At 50.0% G+C, this 25,706-nt stretch overlaps 1 protein-coding gene across 3 annotated transcripts in view; it reads right to left on the reverse strand.

Annotated features, from left to right (window-relative positions):
* Nucleotides 1-25,138, reverse strand: part of BDNF (brain derived neurotrophic factor) — a 40,729-nt gene extending 15,591 nt beyond the window's left edge. The window contains exon 1 of one of the 3 annotated variants that reach the window (XM_005436173.4): nucleotides 25,041-25,138. The gene's annotated coding sequence lies outside the window, so the exon portion shown is untranslated. Of the gene's footprint in view, nucleotides 1-5,469; nucleotides 5,575-5,976; nucleotides 6,249-25,040 lie in introns of those variants that run through there. The other 2 variants (XM_055723032.1, XM_055723033.1) reach the window with 2 other exon arrangements.
* Between the last annotated feature and the right edge of the window lie 568 nt (nucleotides 25,139-25,706).

Consider the following 25,706-nt stretch of genomic DNA (forward strand, 5'->3'; position numbering starts at 1 on the left):
CATCTCGGTATATCCATTACTGAACACTCACCAAGAGCTCTATGGCCAGTATAAAGAAGGGTAAACTAAACCATATGGCTACTAAAAGTTGCATCAAGCTTAGAAAGTAAATGGCATAACGGACTAAGGAATCCGGAGATCATAACCTTTAATTCCTTCATCTAGACAAAACTGCATTTCTCCAGGAGCTGCTACATTTAAAGAAAGCAGTGTTTTGATCATGTTAGATCAGGCACAACATGTGCTAGAATTGGCACAAGATTAAGCTTCACTCTCTTTTATAAGGTATGTATTACAGAATTCTGGGGGGAGGGGAAAAAAAAAAAAGATAACCTAGTCCTGTTCTTACTGTTACAGCCTTAACTGCAGCAACATGCTCCAAGTCTTTTGCATGCCGAGTTAATAAAGAGAATAACAGCATTTTGCTCAAGACTTTGCCTAGTTCAGTCTTTTCCTGGACTCCTCCTGCTGTGCTATGTGCGTGCAAAGGATGACAAGCCTACCTGCAGCCCAGTGCATGTACTGGGAAGACTGAGGTTGGATATGGAATCCAAGTGAGTCAAGGGCACGTTTTCAAACATTTTTTGGTACAACAACTCTCTCATACACCCTGATACGGTATAAACAGTATGCAGTTGCCTCCCGACTTGAATGGCAAATACGCCGGTATCACAGCTCCTCAGTTTCCCCACGGGAGAACTCTGTTCCCTCAGAAGCTATACATTAAGTACTTAATCACGATATACTTTACACTAACAGATTTCAAGTATCTTAAGAAGGTATCAAAACCATCACCTGGACAGATATGCAGTACCTGCAATCAACCACTGCTTTGCATTTTCAAGGCTCTGCGAGATGGAAGCGATCAGCTCCTGCTGAGGTTTAGTTCTGTGGGGTTTCTTACTCCGCTGGGCATTTGATAGCCATAAGCTAACAGTTATTATAAAAGCCCCTGAAATGTACTGTGTGTCTGTAAGAGTCAAACGGAAATGATTGCAGATAAGATTAGCAGTTCAGTGGGTAAAAAAGGCACATTGTTTCTTTTTATAAGTAGTTCCTCACAAATTAAATAGGGAACAGTGCTTACTCTTCTCTCCCAAATGCAGAGGAAGAACCCGCTATAGCCAAAGACTGATGTACAAAACAAAAATCAGAGGCTGTGAGCTCCAAAACAGGAAACTATGTCCTAAGAACCAAGGGGCAGATATAAAAAGCATATTCCATGTTGTTAGACTTGAAGTAGCAACAGATACCTCATGCCCAGTTTCACTTCGTTTAAGTTTTTAAATTGGGAAAATCCTGAATCTAGTGAAATCATGCTAAAGGCTGCTGAGTCGTTATACTAAGGAAGTCAGATTTATTTTTTTTCCCCGTTCCACCAAATATCTACTAAAGGACACCACCTACCAAGTAGGCTTCAATGATGGGATGGGGAACAAACACACCCACGTGCCAACCCAACTCAAATCCTTAAGGGACTAGTTCTACACTGCATTTTTTTGGTGCAAGTTTTGGACACGCTATCGAGTCTCACCAACAGCTGTAACAAGGCAGTGTAAGTTTGACTTGCAAATACTTCTTTAGGTGTAGCCTAAAGTCCAGCCAGCAAATGCTTTACTGAAAGCAGTGCTTCTTGTTAACCTAATTATGCCACACAACGAAGAAAAATACCACCTTGGTCACAGGGTTAAAAAAATTAAAAAAGCCCGCATGCATACACTAAATTTGCTGGTGTAGAGTGAGAGTGATTTGGATTAGCAACCTCACTCGTTTTAATTGTGCAGCCACACTTTGCAAGAGCCAGCCAGAGCAGCGTGTTTGGCTCGTGCATCTCTAGGTGGCGGTAGCTGCTCAGATTTTGACATGCCAAGAGATGCTCATCTCAAATTTAGCAACCAGTATTCCTCCCATCCTCCTAGAATTGCCTTTTCTAATTTGAAATGTGACCCCCTCCCCCATTTCTTCAGAATTTATAGTAGTCTGAAGCTGAGTCACAAGAATTTCTGCGTTTTCCTAACCAAGTACACAAGAAAAGAAATGAACTGCCAAAGTATTGAGGTAGTTTATAGCGTAAAGCATCGAGAGCTTCTTTCTAGTCGATCAAAGGACTCTGAGAAACAAACATAAGAACAATCATGCCTTCTGTTCTGTACAAATGCCACGGCCAGAAATAACTGTCCTAATTAACTGGTTTCAAAAAATGACTTCTCTGAAAAATACAACAGTCTTACCGAGGAGAGTATAAAACTGCTACAGCCTTATGGCAGCTGTCACCAGGGCATGAAAATTCACTAAATGAAGTTTCCTTTCGCTTCCTCCGGTTGTCCATGGTACTCATCCGTAGACAGCTGTATCCATTTGCAATGCCTAAATTATGCTGTAATGGGATGTTCTGCTACCACTAGTATCAGTGTTACTAAAGGATTACAATCACATCAAATCAGCATCATCCCAGCCAGCTCCCTCTGCTCACAGTTTACGAAGGGTAGAAATTCTGCTTGAAATGTGGTTGGCTTTTTTTTGGTAAGACTGTTGCCTATTCAGTCAAGTCCACAGCATCTTCAGTATTTCAGACTTATGTCAGTTTTATGTGGATTATTACTATTGGGTGCAGCAGTTGAATTCCACCAGTCTACAGTTGCCTGACAATTAGGTCCTGAATGTTGAGGAGGAGGAAAACATGAACCTGACCCTATGCTTTATGCCTGTGACTGTCCCGTTCTGCACACACAACTCCCACAAACAGTGCTCCTCACCGAGCTGCTCAGAGCCCAGAATTGTAAGCAACCCCGCCAACGTGAGGTTGTATCAGAGGACAGAGGCCACAGTATAACGGTTATCCTACTAACTCACACACCCCCCTACCTCCAAAAGTAAAGCATTTTATTCTTCTATTATTCTAGTGTTTCCAAATCAAGTAGCATAAGAATTCAAGTTGATAAAGTGTAAGTTTAAGACGCCATGGCAGAGACGCATAGCAAAATCTGCTATTGTTTGTACTTCAAGAGCTCTGAGGAGTCCCTGTCACGTACCAGGAACAGAAGACAGGCGAGACTACCTCTGCCCCAAAGAACTTACAGTCAAGAATAAGAGTGAATAACGGGTATGGCTAAGGAAGACAGTAAGATGTGGGAGCTGACAGACAGTGCGCACAGCCCACCAGCCCCACACCAGCTCGTACATCAGGCAGTTCGCTCTGTACACACCTGTACGGCTTCCTCCTGCTGGATTGCTGGGGAAAAGGGAGTTGTTACGCACAGCACCTTCCTAGCTGGAACTGAAGACAGTAGGTTATGGAGTTACCACCTCGTTTCAGCCATACACTGAAATAGCTTAGCCTCAGTGCTTTGAAAAGCTTCCTTTTAAAGGGTGTTCACAGCTAAGCATTACTAAGAATGCCAGTGTATGAACTGATCTAATAAATGATTGAGAGTTTCCTAATTAAGCAGCATTTTAGCTATTTAGGAGGAACCAAGTGCTCACAACACATGCTTGAAAACACGTCAAGACAAGTTAGCAATTAACCTATTAAAAGCATATATCCTCTTCTAGTGGAGCCTCCACCAATTCACACAATGCTTAACGTGAGGTTTCTAGTGTAGGCACAGGGCACATTCTTCGAACAAGATTTCAGCCTTTTGTACAAACCAGGAAGGCAGAGACGGGAAATACTTTTTGTTGCTGGTGGTGATTTTTGTTTGGTGGTTTTTTTTTTTTAGTAGGAGTTCACTCAGCAGAGCGAGTTGTTTCTCATCTTCATGCAGGCTTGCCCACAGAAGGGAGGAGAGGGTCTCCTACTTGCAAGTTTCTTGTGACCTCCTTTTATACCTGCACCCCGGCAGAGTACTCCTATCTGAGCTGAAGGTGCAGATCCTTGTGGTTTCCCCAGAGTAACAGTTGCAGAAAGCGCTACAAGTACTGCAAGGACTTCTCTCTGCAGCTTTCAGCTCAGCACTGCCACTATATGCAAAGCTTTTAAGCAAAAGCACGCAGATCCTTATTTTCCACTATATTCTTTCACATTTTAACGAGTCTTTAAAATCCTTTGCATCTGTGCACTACATTTGATAGTATCTGAGCATATTGTAGTACTCCCCTAGCACTACACTACAACATAATGCCTTCACGTTTAAAAGCATGCTGCTTGAAATAAAACTTTTTTTCAGTTTAGCTTTACCCCCTCCAAGATAAAAGCTCTTTCCCATTCTCCTCCAGCGATATCTGGCATATTCAGATAAAGCATTCTTGATGCTTCTGACCCGGTTTACCCCAGTCCACAGCCGTGTACTGCCAGGCAGGATCTACCCTGCAGCCCTGGGAAGCAAAGAGCACTGGTGGCGTGAACAGAAGGCAGGCTACTTAAAAATGGGTTTTCCCAGCTGAGGTTCAGTGAAGCTGAACATTAAGTGGTAGTACTACAGCAGAAAATTGTTGTGAGTTACAGAGCCCTGTAGAAAGGCTCCTGTCTCTTGTCGCACTAAGTACCTCGCCAAGACATCTGCCAGCTCCTTCACGTATTTTCGAGTCGAAATGGAGCTGCTGGTTCGCCCTGAGACCCAGGTGAGGGACGGCGCTCCCAGAGCAGCCAGAACGCCGCGGTTCGCCTTCTCCCTTCCCCTCGCCCCGGGTGTGCTGACACAGCCAGCGCCCTGCTGCTCCGCTGGCGAGGGGCCACAGCGTCCCCCCGACAGCTGCTGCCTCCCCTCCTGCCAAACCACCGGGATTCGCGGCCGGACAGAGCCAACAGTGTCCCCCTCCACCTGTGTTCATCCATACCCGGACTACGGGCGGGCCACCCCCGGGGTCGGGCTGTCACCCCGGCGAAAGCCAAGCCATCGGGTGGCTCCGAGGCGCTCCCTGGCACGGGGAGCGGGACGAGGTGACACCTCCTCGCCCGGCTCTCCGCTCCTCTTTGAAGACCAGCGAGGAAATTCGTTTCATGTACTTCTCGCCCCATGAATTAAAGATGACAGAAATACTTGCTTAAGGAAAGCGTATCGCCAGGATAGATTCTTTGCATTCATTAGAACCGTGTTACTAGAAACATAAATAAGTAATGACTATCGATCCGGCAACAGTCATAACCTCAGAACAGCAAACTGCCATAAACTGAAGGGAAAAGTAGGTGTTTTTAACCGGAACGTAGAAACCCAGGCACCGACAGCACCGCTTAAGAAATGAAGCGGCAAGGCACGCGCGGGGCTCCGCGCTTCTGACCCCGCCGGGGAGGGGGCGCGGAGCCACCGGGGCGGTCGCGCAAGGCGGCGGCGCAGCGACCGCACCTTCGCCCGCCGCATTTACCGTCTAATGCCGGTTCCTGCCCGCCAGCCCCGCGCCAGGGCGGCGGCACCCCCCGCCCGCGCACCGACCGGGCCGCCGCCGCTCCCCCCCCCCCCCCCCCCCCCCGCCCCGCGGCGGCGAGGCCCCCGCGGCACCGCGCCGCCGGTGCGGCCGCCCCGCGTGCCTCACATTCCAGCGACGGCCGAGCTCCGGCAAGTGCAGCGCTCCCCGCCCTGCCGGCACCGCGCCCGGGGCGGCCCCGGCCCTCTCGCCGGCCCCACGGCCGGGCCCCGCCGCCCGCCCCGGCCCCCGGGCCGCCGCCGCCGCTGCTGAGGGAAGGGGCCGGGGCCGCCGCCCGGCCGCGCGCCCGCCGCTAGGGGGCGGCGCCCGCCTCCCAACGGCTGCCCGCCGCGCCCCGCGCAGGGCGCCGCCACGCGGGCGGAGCGCGCCCCACGCCCGGCCCCGCGCCGCCGCCGTCGGGGGAGCGCCGCCCCTGCCCCGCCGCCGCCCGGCGCCGCGCTGCCCCTCCGGCCGGCGGCGGAGCGCGCTGCTGCCGCCCCCGCCCCCCGGCCCCTCCGCCGGCCCCGCCGCGCCGACAGGTGCGGGAACAAAGGGGCGCGGGGCCGCCCCGGCCCTCCCCGCCCCGCTCCCCGCGTCGCCCCGGCCCTGCAAGTTTCCCGGCGGGGCGCCCCGTACCTCGTCGTCCACACAAAGCCTGTCCGGGTCCCCTCCGTCAAGTCACATCCTCTCCCGGGCGCCCAGTCCCACCGGCCGCCTCCCGCCGCCCCGGCAACACAGGCAGCGGCTCAAGTGTCTCATCAAAGCTTTATGAGGGGCGGGAGGGCAGCGGAGCCGGATCCCCCACCCCCGCCGCCCAACGGGAGCCTCCCGGCCCGGCCCCGCCGCCTCCCCGCCGAGCGGCTTCGACCCCCGCACGGGCGCCTCCGGCCAGCGGCTGCGGCGGCCGCAGGCACCGCGCCGCCCCGCGCTGCCCCGCTTAAAGCCTCCGCGCCGCCTCCCCGGCCCCGCCACCGCCCCCGCCCCGCCCGCCCGGCCCGGCCCCCGCTCCCCCGGCGCCCCCCGAGCGGCGGGCAGGGCGCGGAGGGGCCGGGCCCTGAGCGGGGCGGGGGGGTCGGGCCGCCGCGGGATATTGGTTTACTCCGCCGGGTATTAAGCAAGCCCGATGCATTTAAATATCGCTCCCGCGCTGACCTCTCCGTAGTTTGCCTATTAAGAATGCAATCAAGATAATAACGGGCATTGCTTATTAATGAGCGCCCCAGGTAACGTTACACCGGTGACTCGCCGGAGGCGCGCAGCGGGCGCGGGCGCTCAGCCCCCGCGGACCGGGGGCGGCCCTGCCCGGCCGGGGAGCGGGGCCGGGGGCGGCAGCCGGAGCCCCCCGTGGCGGTAGCGCCCGCCGGCGGAGCGGGGGGGCCCCGCGGTGCCCGCGGTGTCCCGGGCCAAGCGCCCCCTCGGCGGCGCCCCTCCGTGTGCCCGTCCCCCCCCACCCCGGTCAAAAATCTGTCCCGCCGCTTCCCCCTTCCGCCTGCGCGGCACACGCGGTGAATTATTGATAGTGGAAATTGCATGGCAGAGGCAATAATGGCATCCCCTGATTGAGTGGCTCCATTTGATCTTGGTACAGACAGGGAGATGGCATGCTCCCGGCCGGCCGCGGCCACGGCCCTGGCACAGCCACCTGCCTGGCTCCCAGCACCCGCCGTCGTGGCCTCGCCTCCGCCCTGCCCCGGTCCCTCACTGGTAAAACTGGTCCATGACGTCCCATCTATTCTGTGACTCCGTTAAAACCAGTATCTTGCTACGCCTTAAAGCCCAACTGCCACCTAATTGCAATTAACGCCAAAGGCTCGATCGCTCCAGCGTACTCGTGGCCGTTTATTTATCCTCGGAGCAATGTGTGCAACTCATTGCTGCCTTCAGATGGTCTGATTGCCTGTGTGCTTTTGCTATGAAACACCTGCATTTATTAGATCAGTAAAGCAATAAAATATCCCAGGCGTTTGAAATCTGAGCACACCTAAGGCCTTCCCCATAAAACGGCTTTTAATATATATTAAGGGAAACAATCCTGGTGGTTAATATCCTTTGCAGCTTTAAGAACGTCTTTAAAAATCATGTTCAAGTACCACATTACCATCCTTCTTGTACTTGGGGGTTTGGTTTCATGTGTTTGAACTAAAAGTGTCACTGAGCTGTGAAAACAGTTCCACCTCTTTTGTCCCAGCTATTTCCAGACGGGATCCACTCCGTTCATGAGAAAGGAGACAGTTTCTCCAAGTCCTCCCTACCAGCCTGGGCTGAGGAATCACGCCCAGTTCTTGCTGGCTGACAGCGAGTTGCTAATAAAGGCAGCTCTATTCAAATTCTGCCATTAGGAATACATCAGCCACCTCTTTTCCCACTATCCAGGTATGACCTTCTCTCTCCAGTGATACAGCCAGGTGGATGTCTGAGTGCAATTTCCAATACGGGGATCGTGATCGGAACTTGCCGAGTTAACGTGTCCGTTTTATTTTCCCATTTTGGACTTTGCTCAGCTTTCCAGGTACGACCGTGCAAGCAGGGTGCCTGGGTTCACAGCCAGCCTTTTTACATGGTGATAAGACAGCACAGCTTTAATACGCTGTGTTTGTAAGATCACGCCTGCAAATATTTGGATGATCTACCAGTCAAGCTTAACAGCAGTGGCGGAGGCTGCTTTAACCCGCTGTAACGTAATACCTTACACACACCTTATTCCTGGAGGAAGGACTCTTCTCCTGCTACACTAGACATGCAGATGAGCAGCGGCGAGTACCATGCTTTAAAAACACCGAAGCATCTGCTGGCTTGTTCTCGGAAGCGAAGGAGGAGGCACACATTCTGAAAAAGTCTTGCTTGCAATCAGAATGAGTTTTTTAATTTTGGAAAGGAAGCGTCTTATGGACCGCCTGACGAGTCCTCCCTCTGTGGTACGCGCTTTCAGCTCAGCTCTGCTGGGAACGTGGGAACCGCCAATTCCAGGCAACCCTGCGCCGAAATTCCCATTTTGCTCTGCTACAAACATGCTGCCTTTTGCCCCGGCGCAGAGATTTTCCCAGGGAAGAGGTGTGGTCAGAGAGCTGCTCTATCTTGCCAGTATAATCAGCCCTTTGGGGATTATTACCAGCCAGTGCTTGATTACTGGGAAAATGAAAAAGTAGTGGAAATAATGATCTGTTTGGATTTTTCATGCATATACAAGCTGGGCACTGTATTTTTCATTCGGACACTGATTTCAAGGAGAATTTTGTATGAACGAGCCCCAAAAGACTGGGCCCACAAAGTATTTATTACTTTGTGAAGCAACCGACAGCCGTCACATGGAGACACTGCCCTGGTCAGAGCTCCGCTCCTTTGCCCGCAGGACGTACTCTGAGCTCAGAGGTCTACATAAACCATCACCTTCAGAATACATGGGATCCGCAGGATGCAATGATCAGACATCCTGATCCTGTGGATTCCCAGGTGACCCTAGAAAGAGTTATCTCTTCTCGTGTCTGAAAAAGGGCATCTCCCACTGTCTCAGGCACGGCTATGTTTTCCCCGTTTGGGTGGTACAGGCATTGGGACTGAGTGGCACTCAAAAGCAAAGCATCGCCGCGGGCTGCATGGGGCAGAAGCAGGCAGGCAGGCCCTGTTCTGGTGATTTTGGTTTGGCTAACTCAGCGTATCGAGGCTTTCAGCGTCATTGTCACAGCATGCCCACCTTACAGCATTTACCGTGAAACCAAGTGTCTTTTTCCTATACTTAACTAGTTAAAGTTATTTTTTGCATACACAAATCACACCTCACCCTTTTCCATACACAGCAACAGGGGAGGAATGAAAAAGAGTTTGAGTCGTCAATCAACGTAACGTTGATTTATCCCTGCAGCAGTATCAGATTGCTTGCAGGGGGGTAAGACCATTGCTTTTTGCTGAATTCAATTTAAACTGTAGCATAGGCACTAATGATGCTGTAGATACTATAAAGAAGAAAGCAGAAGCATGCACATCTGGTTTCTGTCTCGGTGGAGGTTATGCATTATAGTGATTGATGCACGAGGTCCAAATTTACTGATAAACTAATTATATGATAAAGTAGTTTGTGGGGCTCTTAAATTCCCCCATTGCAATTGTAAGAGAAGCAATAAAAAAAAAGTCAATATTTGAAAAGAGTAACATTCTTAAAAGGTCCGTAGTTAGTCAATACATAACTGGCGATTCATCTTCCCCCACCTCCACAAATGTGTCTTTACATTCCCCGTTTTATTCATGTAGTATCTCGACCTGGTGTTGAATGAGAAAAAGGTCAAGAAGCTACAGTTTGGACCGCCTCTCACTCGGTTGTCAGGAAATATAAACTAATCCTGATTACAGCAATGAGAATGCTGTTGAAGTACTCAGGTTTTGACACTGGAGTATTTTTTCTATTAATAATTTTAATTGGCTGAGGTCAGTTCTTATATCGCTACAACCATTTTTATGTTTAATTATGTTTATTCGTGTTTCCTAGTTACCTATCTCTGCTATTTTTTCACATGAAAGGGCTGGAAAGTTCATGGAAATAAACTTTTCCAACTCAAGTAACGCTAAAAATTGCAATGGATTATAAACACAATTGGAGGTTGCAGGCCCGTTGCATTTGCAAGCAGATGACTGGGCTGTGACGCCACTCTCCGATGATTCACCCATCGCAGCGCACACAGCGGAGCCACTCATGGTCTGTACAAACACCAGCAGGGCTACAAAACCCTCAGCATCTTCAAGGACCGAACCCAGATTTTGCTCAGCTGTCTTAAAATCTTTGTAATCATCCAGGATGTGACTGAGCGGGGTGACCCGCGTGTTAATGCCCCGGGGTGGGTGGCACCTGGATCTCACAGCCTCCAGGTTTACCTTGTGTCCAGCCCGCAATGAGTTGGGGTGGTTGTGGTCTACAAGGAGCTTGCTGGGTGGCCAGAGTGAACCCGGGCCTTAAATAGCACAGGGTACTTGCTCCTAATATCAACCATAATTTCACCTTCAGTGAACAGAATCTGCTGAGAGGCCTTTCGGCCTCTGCAAAACAGCAAAGATGGGAATACAAACCCAAAGATCTTTCATTAGATGTAGTCTGCAGGCTGCATGTGTACAGGATAAAGCAGTGGAACCTACCCTTTCAATCACAGCCACCAAAACCACAGCATTTTTGCTGAAGAAAATGCTACCTAATAGCTCAGAATCATCACCCTGCAGCTACAGCAAAAGTGAATTTAAAACTCCAACAATTAAAATAATTGGTCTCTTCTCATGTCTAGAGGTATGCCAGCTTTCCATCACATGGGGGGATCTGTACCCTGGATCTTGTCCCATGCCTTCTAGTCAGGGATTTCAGCACAATTTATGTGCATGAAACTGCTTCTTTAACAGAGCTCTGTGGTAGGTGCAGTTTAGTCTTTTGCAAATGAGGAAATGCATGTGTCTATTATGTATAAATTTATTAAGCTGCTCATGAACATACTTGTTCAGCAAGCACGCCCCTTCTGTGTTTGTTCCTTGCCACCGCTCATGTAGTTGCCTCGACCGGTATCATCTGTCACAGAAGTGGAACATGAGTCATACGTGACGATTACCACATGCACCCAGTGATGCACGCACACTCCTCTCCAGCCAAATCTCCAGGCTTCCCTGTCCGGGTTCTGCATGGACCCCATGTGCTGCTGAGACAGTGGGACTCCTAAACCCCACATGGAATCCCTCATCCTCCCGCAGAAGGGCTGGGAGTAGCTGGTAGGATGATCCACCCTTCGTCCCACGGAGCCGTGCTGGGCTGGGGCGGAGGCTGGCTATTGGGGACAGCGGCACGACCAAAAAGGTGAGGACCAAAACAAAGAAAGGAGAGAACGAATCCAACCCAGCAGCAAAACCAAACGGGTTTGTCATTCCCTGATGCTTCAACACTCACTAAACCTGGGAATTTGTCTCCTGAGGCTCTCTGCCTTACTGCTGTCGCTTTGGAGGCATTAAACACCCGGCAGCTGAGCAGAGAGCAAAGTATCTGGGCTGTGCCCGAGAGTATCCAGTGTACCAGGTGTCTGGCAAATGGTGCCTGAGCCCTTCCCCGCTCGCCCCGACCTCCCCGCCGACAGCCCGGCCATGGCTCCGTCCCAGCGGACAGAGAAGAGGGCATGAAACAACAGCAATGACAAAAAAGCAGGCTCCGAGTGAGCCGCAGACAGGGGAGGGGAGAAGAAAATCCCCTCTCCCCCAAAGAGGTTGTGTGTGATTCCTCGGGATGGGGGAAACCCGAGCCAGGTGTGGAAAGACAGATGGCTAGAGATGCACCCCTGTGACGAATCCGGCCATTGGAGCTCTATGATTAAAGAAGATCAGAAAACTGCTGGTGCACTTGTGGGTGAAAGGTGTTGGGATTGACTCATCTCTCCTTTCCTCTAAGTATTCAGTGGGTTTCAATTAGATGCAATACAGTGGATTATTTTTAATATTTAAAGGGATCAGATTCCAGGGGCTCAATAAACTTAGCCAGGCATCTTGTCAGAGTAGCTACATGCCCTATCAAACCCTCCTCAGTGCGTAAATGTGAAGAGCTTATTTTGGGTATGTCCTAAAAATAAGCAAGCCCCAAACCCCCCGGCCTGCAAATGCTCTTTTGTACTTCGTTTCTATTTAAGCAACTAAAATCTCCTCTGACATCAAGCTCAAGCACTCCATTCGCCAGGTGCGGCCGCTCAGCGATATTGCCTGGAGGGTGACGGGCGATAAGAGATCTAAAGCAAACAGGGAGGGGAGATGGAGGATGGTGCTTGGCGCTGGGCACTGGTATCTGTGCCGGGGTGCCCACCACCCGTGGGGCCCCGCTCCCGGAGCTGGCAGGACGGATCCTCCTCGGCTATGCAGAGATCCTTGGGAATGGAAAGCATGTGTAAACATTAAATAGTTCCTCTAGCTCTCCTGCCCTGCGCTGCTGTCATATTAAGGCATTTTACAGTGCATTTAGCCATCGTCATCTTCCCAAAGAGGTTAAGGTGCTTTGGCTCCATCCCTCTTTAAAGCACAGCTACGTCAATACTTTTAACAAGCTGATGTGTTTAAAGATTATTTCAAGATTATTATTTTTTTTAAAATAGGATGTCAAGCTATTTTACCTAAAAAACAGCTCTAGAGTTCAAAACATTTTCCTTGTTAACCACCTAAAGCATTAAACAGAGAAGTATCTGAGAAACAGTAGATATTTTTGTTAATTGCAAACTAAAATTATCACTGTGGCAATAAAAATTAAATAGAGTCCTCAAAATGAAGCTCAGACCACATTGTGTTCTCCTCCAGTTACTGTGACTTGTGGCTCAGAAAACAAGTACTGGATTAGTCACATTAAAGCCAAAATTTCCCTTGACTAACACATTTCATTTGTTTGCAGTCTTTTTTGTTTATTGAACACTTGGGTTTATTAATCTTAAACTAATTTAGTAAGTGGAACCATGGTGTGTATAAACGTTACTACATTCCGCGTCAGAGATTAATAGGCAGCCATGTGTCAAGTCCGGCGGTTTTCACTTGCCCAGATGAATGCGGCGGGCTGTTCAGCCGTGGCGGAGGAGCATCCGGGCGGCATGCGAGCACCGACGGCGGCAAAAAAGTCAAGATCTGGGCCACCACCGGGCTATGTGCTCACCCACACCTCGGGGCATGTTAATGCACAGCAAAAGATGCCAACAAAGAGGGTGCCACCCCCTCTCTCTCCTTCCACCAAAACACCCAGCCCAACCCCAGGGAGCAGGACTTGCATGGGGGCCTTTATTTCTCTGCATTGGCCGGATGAAATGATTTAACTGACTTGCAGTGCAGAATCGCTCTGAATAGTAATTAGTACCGGTGTAGTTGTATTATAGTTGTATTTATGGTACTGCTATTAAAATATTATTTTCCTCCTCACAAGTACAGCACGGGAGGAATTGGATGCACAGCTGGTTCTCTCTCTGCAGCACATGATGAGCTTGGACGATCGTTTAGAAATGCAGAGAGGTGGGAACAGAGCACAGAGCGGATGTACAGCTACTCTGGAATTCAAAAATCCTGAAATATTGATTCAGAGAATCAATACAAATTTTGAGGTACTTTAAAATAACTTCCCTCAAGTTCGACACCATTTCCCAAATGGGAAAACTATCGATTTCTCTCTCCCAGCCTGCACAAAGACAGGGCGGCTCTTGGGGGGTAGTGGTGGAGCAGCAGAACCTCAAGCAGGGGGAAAGCGATGGCGCCCCTGCCATGCCCGAAGCCCCTCTATTTTAAGGGTTAGATGCCACTTCAAAGACTACTCAGGCAAAATCCACCCCTGGCTTTGGCGAGGCATTTAGTGGGGCCTTTTCTCAGCAGTTCAGGACTCATGCCATTGGAGTATAGATTTGTAAACAACATTATCTGCATTTATTGCCTGGACACTGTTTATTTTTCACATAGTTTATACAGCTGAAGCATAAATGCCTACAAGGGAGCAGTGGCTTTAAACACCTCTTTGCATTTCATTAGTTAGCCTGTTTAATCTGCTATAATTTATTGCAACTTGCAGCTGCATCATACGGCCTTATAGTACCTTTACATATTTGAATACAAACACCACTGAAGTCAGCAGGAATGCAAAGTGTTTAAATCAGAAGAGAACCAAGTGCTAGATTTTGAGTAAGGACTCTGCAGTAAGGCATTTAAACCCTTATTTTAGACTCCTGTTCGGTTTCTGTTTGATGCTTTACCCTGCTATATGCTCCGAGCAGAATCCCTTTCCCTTCCAGGCATGTATAGCTTCTTCCCCTTTGGTTTCTTAATTTGGGTTAGATCCCATAATATGAAAAATATACTCTGATACTGCACCTAGAGCACATTGATGAGGCCTAAAGAGCTCTTCTGTGATGGGAATTAAGATCAAAAAGGATATGGAATTTAAATATTCAACATTTCTTCTCAGATGTGAAACAGAAAAATTGTTTTGATGCAAAAGTCATTGCAACAGAATATGTTACTTAGACTCTGGGACCATATTAGGGTAAAATGGCTTTTTAGATAGGAATTGCACTGCAAGAAACTCCTTCATATGGAAATTATGACATTTTGTCTATTGCCTCTTACTACAAATGTTTAAAAGATCTGTTAAAAATAATCTCCTAAGAAGTTGTATCAAGATAAAAGAAATAAATAGGAACCGGTAAAATTTAGAGGCTTATTTCTGATTAGTTTCTTAATTTAGACCCTGTTAACTGCCAGAAAATTGCACCAGTTACCAGAGCTGGGAAAGCATAACTGATAACATAGCTTATTTTGCAGTTTGGGTTTGCTGTGCTTTTGTCAGGCCCTCACCCTCGCAGTAGACGAACGCTGGGTTAATTCCACATACTGCTGGGCTTAGAGAGACTCAGGAAAAAAGGCTGAGCCCAAGCACTAACACAAACGAAAGCCAAGTGTGCGAAAAACACATTCTCACTGTCTGTTTGACAAAGCGTTCCTAGACCTCCACCTGAATTTAGCTGATTGATTTTCAGCTAACTTCAGCTAACGATTGATCTTCACTAACATCCCACAAAACGCACGGACACAGAAGAAGGCGGACAGCTTCCCCCGCCAAGGTTTTGGACAGAGCCAGGCAGAACACGCTCGCAGACCGCTGAGGGACTGCTAAGCCAGCTTGCTGGGAAGATGGACCTCTCATCCTGTGTTCCCCCGTACCAGGCAAGATGCATCACTATTTCTTTTCCATCCGAGCGCTGCTCCCCCGGCGTGGGCCAGCCTGGGCTTGCTGGGACTCCAGCACTATCCATCATTTCTGCTTGCCCATCACCTGCCGGTGCTCCCACACCTCCTCGCTGGCAGGGGTCCAACAGTGGTCCCCAGGAGCCCCGCAGGACCACCCTCCAGCCACACAACCAGTTAGCCCAGGGACCTGCTCCTGGCCAGGGCTAGCCCAGCAGGGATAGGGATGGGCATTTATGCTGTTTTAAAGTGCCGGTGTAAGTGCGTTGTAGGCTCCTGATCTGGGCTGCTTTCTGGTCCAGTGCTTTTTCTCTCTCTCATTTCCCAAGGAGAGAGTTATGTTATAATTAATTGTTATAAATAACCTGCTAGATTCTTCAGATAAATGCTAACAGCCTTCCATCACTTTGTTTTTTTGTGTTTCTTTTTTTTTTTTTTTTTTTGCATTGGTACAATAAATAGGTCTTTGGGAGTATTCTCAGATTCTGAAAGCGCATCCCTTCTATACGTGCTTGAACCATTTGAACCATACAACCCTATAATTTTCCTTCCCTATCACTTGCCTACCTATGTTACCATATCCCCATCTAGCCTCTGCCTTGCCAAGCAGTGACAGTGCCTACAGAACAGATAAAGAGAAGATAACTCAGCCACAGCCCAGGTGCCTCCTGCTTGACGGTACCACTGGGCTGCCACTGCGGGAGCAGTGCCTGGGGGCACAGGGAGGGCTCGTGGCCACGGCTCCATCCCACCACAGCAGTGGTGCTGTGTCCTGGACCAAAGGCTCTGAGCACCTGTGTCTGAGATGCCTATGAGGAGTCAAAGGTGGGGTTGGACAAGACGTGACAAGAGGTTGACAAAACTTGCAGCGATGCCAAGCATTCAGGCTGAGCATCTGGAGCACACCAGGCACCTGCCTTGTTTCTTCTCCTCCACCGACCCTTCCATAGGGCTCCTTCCCTCATGTCGCACAACACACCTCCTCTTCCAGGGGCTCTCTGTGTCCTCCCCATCCCTTCCACATGGTTGCTCACATCAGGGGGTCTGCACCCTCCAAACCACCTACTAGCACAGTCCCCCATCCCTCTTATCTCCATTTCTCTGGCTGTGGGAACCGTGTGTGGCTCGTCACCACCTCCAGGTCTGCAGTGAGGGTGAGCAGGAGGCTATTGCTATGCCAGGGGGCATTAATGTTGACCTGCAGTTAGCTCCAGGAGCTTCATGGGGACAGCTGACCCTCTGTGCAGGGTCTCGGGGCTTACCCCAGCCTGCAGGCCACACTGGAAACCCACAGGGAGAGACAGAAAAAGACAAACTGATCCAAACAAGGTTCAGTTCCCCAGTCTGTCCTGGGGGAGCACGCTCTGAAGCCTGCCTGCCACTCAGTTTCTGAGAGGGAGCTGGCATCACACACACCATCCTCACTGTGTTTACAGCCCTGGCAGAGGTGAGCTGGGAAGTTCTGCTGCTGAGGGGGGCCCCAGGCAGCTGTCACACACTAGCAGCAGCTGGTGAAATGGCCTCTGGTGGTCAAGGAGGCGAGTCAGTACATTGCCTTGGTCCTGCCCTATTGCTCTTGGACTGGCTGTTCTGCCAGGGGATGGTATGGACCCAAAAGCAAACAGTTTTTAAAGGTCCATCCTCTTTGACTTTCCTCCTGGCCTGAAATGTACGCCTCACATTAGTCTGAGTTCCCCCCCTTCTTTGTGTGGAAAATCCCTATGGATAAATGAATACGAAATTCTGGGCATTTCAAAATAACTTTCTAGCTTTGCCTTAAAACTGGCTTAGCCTCCTTGTCAGATATTTTGGGTTCCTTAAAATTTGTGAGCCAGCAAAATTTTCTTTAGGGAATGCTGCAGGAAATCTTTGATGGGAAAGTCAATGATAAAAATAACTATTCGGTGCCAAAGGCGGTAGACTGGGGATTAAAAACCCCTCTGAAGTCGGAGACGTTCAGGTCTCTGACAGAGCTCAGAAGAGACGCAAGAAAAGCGGTGGGTATCGTGGGCTATGCCCATGGTTGGGCAGCTGATGACTGAGTCTAGGTGAAGGATTTGGGAAGAGGAAAACAACAGGTGGTGGGCGGGAAAAGGCCGAGAATCAGATCTGCCTGGGGAATAGGTGGTGGATAGAGTGACCGACTGCTGATGTAGGAATGAATACCACAGAGAAAGAGAAGAATCAGGTGAATTTATGATTAAACTCTTACCTCTTGCACCACCAAGGCCTTTGTGAAAGACTTAATGGCAACAAAAAAAACCTAAGAAAAAACCCTAGACTTAAGTACTTGCTCCCTCAGAAGAGGATGAGAGCAAAGCCTGTGACAAATATTCGTCATGTCACTGAGAAAGGTGTTCAAATACCATGATGAATGATGAGTGTGGTATAAGGACTTAGAGTACCTCAGTCAATAAACCAAATTTGGGACACAAAAAGAGATTCATATGGGAAATACTGTGAGATTCACTCCTGTGTAGATGACTGTTTCAATAACCACTAGATACATTATTCTTTTTCTTTTTTTTTTTTCTCTGATGCAATAGATTTTCAGCAATAGAATAAGGGGTATCACACTTCAGGCTACAGCGAGTGACATGTACAGAAGTGAAAGACATCCAAGATGTATCATCATCCACTGGAAAATTCCAAACCCAGAACTTAGCCTCGCATAAAAACCGCTAGGGCTTTTTGTTTTCCTGGCCAATGCTATTTTATCAGATACCTGTTTACAAAATTCAGCTAAATACCCTCTCAGATGGTTTGATAAACTTTTGGCAGATGTGAATGAACATGTATTTGACAGAGCCAGCTCACCACCTAAGCAGCTCCAGTCTCTTGACCCCTGCTCATGACTCTCACTGCAGCCCATTCTCATTAGAGTTGGTCAGGTTTCAAAAGGTATTTGCTGTCAGAAATCAGCTGCCTTTTTTTTTCTCTCTTTTTTTTCCACTCCTTTTCTTTTGATAACCACCTGTTTCCCTGAATCCATTATCTTTTCATTATATATTTTGTTTTGAATCTGAATATTTTATCAAAAAGTCATTGTCGGACTTTTGAAGATAGCTTCAGCGGGAAATACTGAAAGCCTATTTAAAACGCTCTGTAAAACAATATAGAACTGAGTTTGTGTTGAAAATATTGGGGGAAAAAAGATAATTTTGAAATGTCAAATATTTTCACAACTCTGTCTGCCTCGTCAGCATGCAGCCTCTTCTGGTTGTTCAGGGAAAAACCTTAATGGGAGCTAAATGGTAGACACACAACAACCAGTGGGCCACCATACAACCTTCTTCCACCGCTATTGTTTTAAGGAGTTAAATATGTAAAAAAATAAAGAAACCTGAATGGAGGATCAGGGCTAAAGTCAATGCTATGACATTTCTACAGCTGTACAGGTTTAGTGTCTCTAACATCACAATAACATACTGCAAGAGTGAGGAGGTTAAGCTATGCTGCTATGTCTTAGGTGCGAGCAGACCCAACCTAGACAGCTTCCATCATTCTTTTACCACTCACAAGTGCTTCTTAAAAAATTTCTACTTATAAAGAGGCTTGAACGTAATTTTAAAGTTAATTTTAATTTATGGTATTTTTCAGTGCTCAGAGAGGAGTTTGATAACATCTCTGTATTGTTGATGAACAAACTGAGGTAAAAGAATTGGAAAGATTGCCCGTACCACACACGAGCCATATAGAAACTAGACTTTACACCCTGTAGGTTATTAATGGAAGCAGCTGAGGACCCAGCCTCACTGGTCTTCCCTCCTGTCTGTCTTAAAACAGGCTGTATGACCATGCATACAAAGCAAAGCCCCAAGCACTGCCCACATTCTTCGGCTCCTGCCAGACAGATGAGAGAAGGGTTAATCCAAAGCCTTCCCACTGCCAGGGTTCCTTCCTCCTCAACATGCCTCAACTCTTTTTTTTAAACTGCTTCAGCTTGTATTTGACCATTTGTTATAATAATGGAGTCTAGCGAGATGCTTGTGGCCCCATAAACTTCAGACATAATTTTAACTATGTCAGCTTTAAAAAGTCAGTATCTGCCTCATCAAAGGGCAATCTTGTCCAATGTGGGTGTCTGTACCAATTGTGTTTTGAACTGCAGCAATAATCCAACCAAACCATGCGAAGAGCTTTTCTACACCCACATTTCTTAATTATCATCATGAGACTGAGGTAGCCGAGACCAGATCTATAATGTTTTCTGGATGTCAAAATGCCCACACACCTTCTGTAATCCTTGTGCTACCAGCCCCCTTTCATATTGCATTTTAGCTGGTCCATCTAATTATCTATTACCACAACTGTTTACTGCGTTATTGCAGAGTCTCACAAAGGCTCGTCAGGAGGAAAGGGCTCTGTTTAAGAAAAAGGAAACAACTGTCTGATGAGACCGCCCTAGCTGCACAACCCTATAAACATTTTAGTGGATGATAACCCCCTCTTCGCCCCTTTCAGAAATGAACCTTTTTTTTTTTTAATTATTTCTTACAGTCCAGTGAGACCTAGGGCTTTAAAAGTCTCTGCATACATCGCATCCATAAACAATGTATTTTCTTGGGAGGTTTGGGGTCTGCTGTTGGAAAGTTTGGAGAATAAATAAGTTCATTATTTTCACATGTGCTACAGTCAATAAAGATGTGAAATAGGAAAGTAGCGAAAATGTTATGACTTAATGAACACTTTGCGTAATCATTCTTGCCAAATGTCAAAATAAATTGGAGGCCAGAGTGTACGGTTTACGCTTGTTAAATTGGGGTTTTGTGTGCTATTTTGGGGAAGGAAAAAACAAAACAAAAAAAGACCAGACCACGAAAAGGCAGGGGGAAGAGAAAGTGTACACTTGGCCACTCACAGCAAGACCATTAGAGTCCCACCGCTGATATTCCCCACGGGAGACCATACAACAGCCTGGGACTGCGGGGAAGCCACTTACCGACAGTGAAGCTGGCTCTACGGCCAGTGTCCCAGCCCAGAGGCTCTGCACTGGCCAAGAAGGAGCAGGAACCAAACCCCAGCAGCCCAGTTTACACCCTGGGCTGGACCTGGCTAATCCCTGCCTCCCTGGGAAGCAGCTTGATGCTGTCACATCCATTTGCACCTTCAAAAGACAGTTTTCATCAGGAGACTGAGTTTGTGCTCTGCCAGGAAGTTCAAATGACAACGGGAATAAGGTGACTGGAGCCAGATTTCGCTTTTGCTAGAGGCTGAAATGTGAAATGTCTGTCCGCTTTACAGCTATCCCATCGGATCCAGTTTTGGCATAGAGCTACTAAGAAATGCAGCTTTTGCCTCTGTTATGCAAAGACTTCTGCTCGTCCAAGCCACGAGTACCTTGAAAGCTCTGAGTTTAGAAACATCTACACGGCTAAGGACCCGACTGTTTGAACACCGAAGCGTGTCACAGCTATTTTCCCTTTGAGATTGCCTCAGGAAAAGACCAATTAGGATTACGTGATAAGTAAAATTGCTCCCATACTTAAGTGATTAGGAAAATAGGTCTCTCAAACTGCCTGTTCAAAAGGAGATAAAAGCAATATTGTCCTTTTGTGGTTAGATTTTAACTTATTTATGTTTTTCCCCATTGAGTACATGTTCTAGCAGCACTGAGAGGCCACAGGCACGTGCTTCTTACTCCACCTCTACTTCTAGTAATGGGAGTGCCACGAAGGTGCCTGCATTTCTTGCCGCCTGCGTGAAATGCATGGATACATTTATGTGGCTTTCATTTATTTTGTTTCATGACACAGGGAGGGGGGAAAAATCCTTTTCATACACCTACATCTATCACATAGCAACTAAGAATAGAAGCAATATTGAGACAGATGGAAATGTTAACGGTGACAGCTCACAAGCACGAATCACACATTTGTGAAATAATGAAATGGGTGGGCAGTTGTTATATGAACTCCATGTCAGTTGGTATGTTTTCCTGGCTATAAGTTTGCAAGAGTATGTCTCAGATATATTTTCAGTTAATGGGAGAAGTCAGTGCCCTGCCCTGCTGCACACCTTGCCGGCATGTGGGTGTAGGGATTCATTGAGGCTGGCGAGTGGTTTGCACGCAAAACTGCTCATCACGCGCCCCGGGCGCTGCAGGACATCCCCTGACATGTCCCTGCCGTGGCATTTCAGTATTCCTAATGATGTGGTGGGAGAGACACACAAAGGAGGTGTAAAAACGTTTAGAAACCCAAACACAAGGGAAACATGGGATACTCACACTTGCTTCAAAGTCTTCCTTGCAGGGATACAAGTATTACCCTTTTTTAAATGTATCATCTGCCTGTGTTCTGTGGTCCCTATTACTAGCTGAGCTTGCCAGCCACGAACCGGAATGAGGATTACAAAATCAGTCCTGTGTTTCTCAGGTCATTTTCTTTCTAGTTCTTCATGCCCCAAAAGCCACCGTCTCCATTTTAAGGACCACTTTGACAAGCCTGGTTTTGCTAACCCCAGTTTCCCAGCCCCATTCTCAAGTTAGTTCCAAGGGGAGGGAGCTGTGGAAGTATCCATGTGCATTTCACCTTGTGCTACCCGTCTCTTTCCCCAGTGTAGGGAACCTACTAATTTTCAACAACTTTGAGAGGTACTGTTTCTTACGGATGCTGTTTACAGCACTTGACGTGACTATTTTTTGCTAGAGGAATGAACTAGATCTCCCAAAATCTTACGGATGCTCTCTTTGTTTGTGTATCTGATTAAAAATAATTCCAGCAGCTACATCTTCGAGTGCTCAGTGGTGATTTACTACAGTGATTCATGGTAAGACTTACAGCGCTGAGGAAAATCTGTCCCTTGGGATTCATCCACCTTTCCAGAATTTCTCATGGCAGGGCAATCATATGCCACTGTATTTAGGAAGCAACGTGTGGTTACTAAATGGCAGCCAGTCTGCATTTTCCCTGGGCATTTCTGAGAGCTCAACAACATCAGTGCGACAAAGAAATGAAATAAAGGACTTGCTGTACAAAGGCAAATGTGCACATCCAGCCACCTCAGATTAATGAAATGTTAGACATAATCCTCCAGCATACATGCCTGTGAATGGTGGCCACTAAAATAAATAGTGAGAACTATCAGACCATTTGAAATAGGAAATTATTGAATGATGCTGAAAATCAAGCGGCTATCCAAATGGAGAGGTACCGCGAATGACGAACTTGCAGAGGGACCATGCCTACGTCAAATAGCACATTAAATAAAATCTCACACTGGACACAGCCACCTGACAGCCACCAAAGCACTGAAGACAACACTCGTGGTATCAGGTGAAAGAAAAGGAAAACAATAAAAAAGAAGCAAGAAAGACTGCCACGTCAAAACTTTGCAAGTGGAAGAGATATTTGAAGGAGGTCGGACATTTTACAGTATCATAACCATAAGAGATGAAAGGTGGTGACAAACCACCACCAAAGCGGTGACAGCTCTTGGAGAAATAGTGGATACTAAAAAATCAATAAAGCGACTTGCAGATTAAGGTATGAGTCACCGTGAGCAAATGTGACCAAATACGGCCCAATGTCATTTGTTAGCAGTCGTCCGTCCCATGCGCCTCTGCAGAGAACGATTAGAATTCAACGCAAACACGGCAATAGGGGCAGGAAGGGAAAAATTGGAACCAAGAGGTTTTTACAACTTAGTAAGGAAGTAACAGGTGTAAAAATAAAAGTAGATACGCAGCATTATCCATGGAATGGAAAATTCACGTGAATAGAAGCTCGTCAGCAAACTCCTATGTAATAGGACCATTTATTTGGGGAAGCGGATGGGGTTTAGTAGGGCTCATCACCACTAGATCACAGCAGATGTATTCAAATATTAGCGCTACCACCTGACTTTTTCCAAAGTGAAAAAAGGGCAGAGGACGTTTCATTATGAATTTGATGAAACCGATCCTGCAAACTAGGTGCGTTTGAGTTTCATCCAGGCTGCCGGTGAGTGATGCTCCTGAGACCCGTGTCTTCTCCGGCTAGTTTCACCCGAGAGATGCCTCTCATCGCACCCTGACAGGCATCCCCGGCAGACGCAACTTCTCCAAGTGGAAATGGAAAAATACACTCGGTAGGGCCTTTCCCCGGGCTCCCACCGAGCGGCGCGGCCGGGCCCGGGGGCGGGGGGGGGGGGGGGGGGGCCCGGTGCCGAGCCCAGGCCGCCGTTAGCTCATCTCCAGGAGAGAAAGGCGGATGTTTTTCTTCAATGGGAAAAAAAATTAAAAAAAATAACCCCCGCCCCCAGCAGATACTAACGCAGAAGAGACGCCAGGTGACCGACTTTAGGGGAGCTCCGCGCCGGCGCCCCCCCGGTGCCGTCCTGCAGCACCTCCATTTTGGCTGTGCGCGCCGGTGCCGCCGCCCGGCCCGGCCCCGGTGCTGCCCGCGGCACCGTCCGAGGGCTGCTGCCGACGTGCCTCTGCCGGGGGGTGGCACACGACACAAGGGGGGGGGGGGAGAGGGGCGGCATCCCCGGCCCCCCCTCCCCGCGCCCCCAGCTCCGCAGGACGGTGCCTCCCGGGGGGAGGCGGTCTCCGTGGCAACCGCGGCGGGGGCGGGCGGGGTAGCGGTGGCGGGGCGGGGGGGGACACCGGCGAGGGGAGCCTGGCCCCCGGGCCGGCCCGGCCGGGGCGCACAGAGCCCTGCGCGGCGGGGATGCCGCCCCCTCCCCCGCGGCGGGCGGCCCCGGCGGTGCCAGCCCCCTCCTGCCGGGGGGTTTCCCTCCTCGGCGCCGCTACGTGCGAGCCGGAGCGGGAGCCCGGCGGGAGGCGGGGGCGGCGGGGCCGCGGGATCCTCCCTCCTCCCTCCCTCCCTCCCCGGCGGGGCCCGGCGCCGCAGCGGGGCCGGCCGCGGGGCTCTGCCGCAGGGAGCGCCCGCCGCCCCCGCGCCCTGCCGGGGCTGGGGGCGCCGGAGCCACCCGGCCGCCCCTCGGCTCCCCCGGGGCGGGGAGGGGGGTGGCTCCCGGCGGCCGGGATCCCCCCGGGCGGGGAGGCGCACGCTGGCTGGAGCGGGGCGGCGGAGCCAGCGCGGCTCCGTGCGGACCCTCCTCCGCGGGAGCGCACCCCTTCCGCGGCAGCGCGGGTGTGCCGCTGGGGCGGATCAATGCACAGACTCCGTGCAGAGCCGGAGACCCCCCGAGCTTCTCTACCTGCGAGCACTGCTGCTACCGCCGCTGCTCCACCAAACTGCTGACTTTCCAGAGCTTATTTTTAGCCCGGAGACTAAATATTATTAGCTACATTTCTACGTAGGAAGAATCGGAAGGGCGGGGGGGGGGGGGGGGGGAAGGCACCAGAGAGAGGGAGATGAGCCTAAAGCTTATCCGAATGATCTCCAGGTGGGGGGGCTGCGTTTGGATTTCAGGCTTGTCAAACACCTTCCCCCCCCCCCCCCCCCCTCCCCTTTTAATTATAGCAAAGTAGATGCGGATATTGGATCATCAGCAATGCATGCACGGCTCCCCCTTTCAGTCGTAGGTTGCGTACACAGAGGGGCCATCAGTGATCCCTCAAGCTGGGGACCCGCTAATCTCCATGTAGGTAAAGATCAGCTGCGTCTCTTTATCTATGTAAGATCAGTTGTGCACAGTGCCAGCTAGAGCTCAGCTGCATTTCTTTAGCTATGCAAAAATCAACTTGCATTCTTAGCTAGGAAGAAAAAAACCACCACAACACAAACCCCAACACACACCACCATCGCATCTGCTTATCTAGGTAAAGATCAGTTGCATCTCTGCCCAAAGCATGCACACGCACATAGAGAGACGAGATTCCCAGATTAAATCAGGCACAACTTAACTCAACTCGTAGTGCAATCTCATCAAGCTTCTCCTACCTTTTCTAGCCTCCACACACCGAGCAAGCCAGCAAGGTAACAAAACTAGGCAAAGAGCAGGCACCCATCCCCGCGCCACGGAGAGAGAGAGAGAGAGAGAGAGAGAGAGAGAGAGGCAGGAGCCAGAGGGGGGCCCGGGGGGGTCAGCCCTCCGCTTACCTTAGGCACAGCTAACACCACGAGCAGTGGCTAGATCGCGGAGATAAACACTGGCATTTCCCAAAGTTGACACCGTCAAATCAACCCCCGGAGCTTGCAAGACTCTGGGTGTTGGTTTTTTTTTTTTTCCTTTTTTTTTTTTTTTCCCCCTCTCCTTTTCCTATTCCAGTCCGCACCGCTAGGAATTCAACTTCGCCCAGCTCCGGCGGGGCGAGAGGGCGGCGGGCGGGGAGGGGAGGGGAAGGACAGGGGGGTGGCGGGGGGCGGGGGGGAGCCGGCACCAAGTGCCAGCGGCTCCCCGACCCGCAGGGGCGCGGAGCGGGCCGCGGTGCGGTGCGGGGCCGGGGCCGCCACCGCCCCCCCGCGGGCCGCCCCCCCCGCGGGCCGCCCCCCCCGCTCCGCTCCGCGCCCGCCGCCGCCTCTGTCCAGGGTGCTGCCGCCGCCGCCGCCGCCGCGCCCCGCTGCGCGCCCCGCTGCGCGCCCGGGCCGCTCCTCGCCCCCGTCCCCCACGCGCCGTCACGTGCCGCGGTCGCGCCGCTCCGCACCCCCCCGCCGCTGCCGGGGCAATGCCCGGCCCTCGCTCCGCGGCGGGGCGCGGAGGTGCCCCCCCCTCCCCCCGAGCGTCAGCCGCCTCCCGTGCCCGCTGGGAGCGAGGGCAGGAGGGAG

This window comes from Falco cherrug, chromosome 10 (assembly GCF_023634085.1).
Source record: "Falco cherrug isolate bFalChe1 chromosome 10, bFalChe1.pri, whole genome shotgun sequence".
NCBI lineage: Eukaryota > Metazoa > Chordata > Aves > Falconiformes > Falconidae > Falco > Falco cherrug.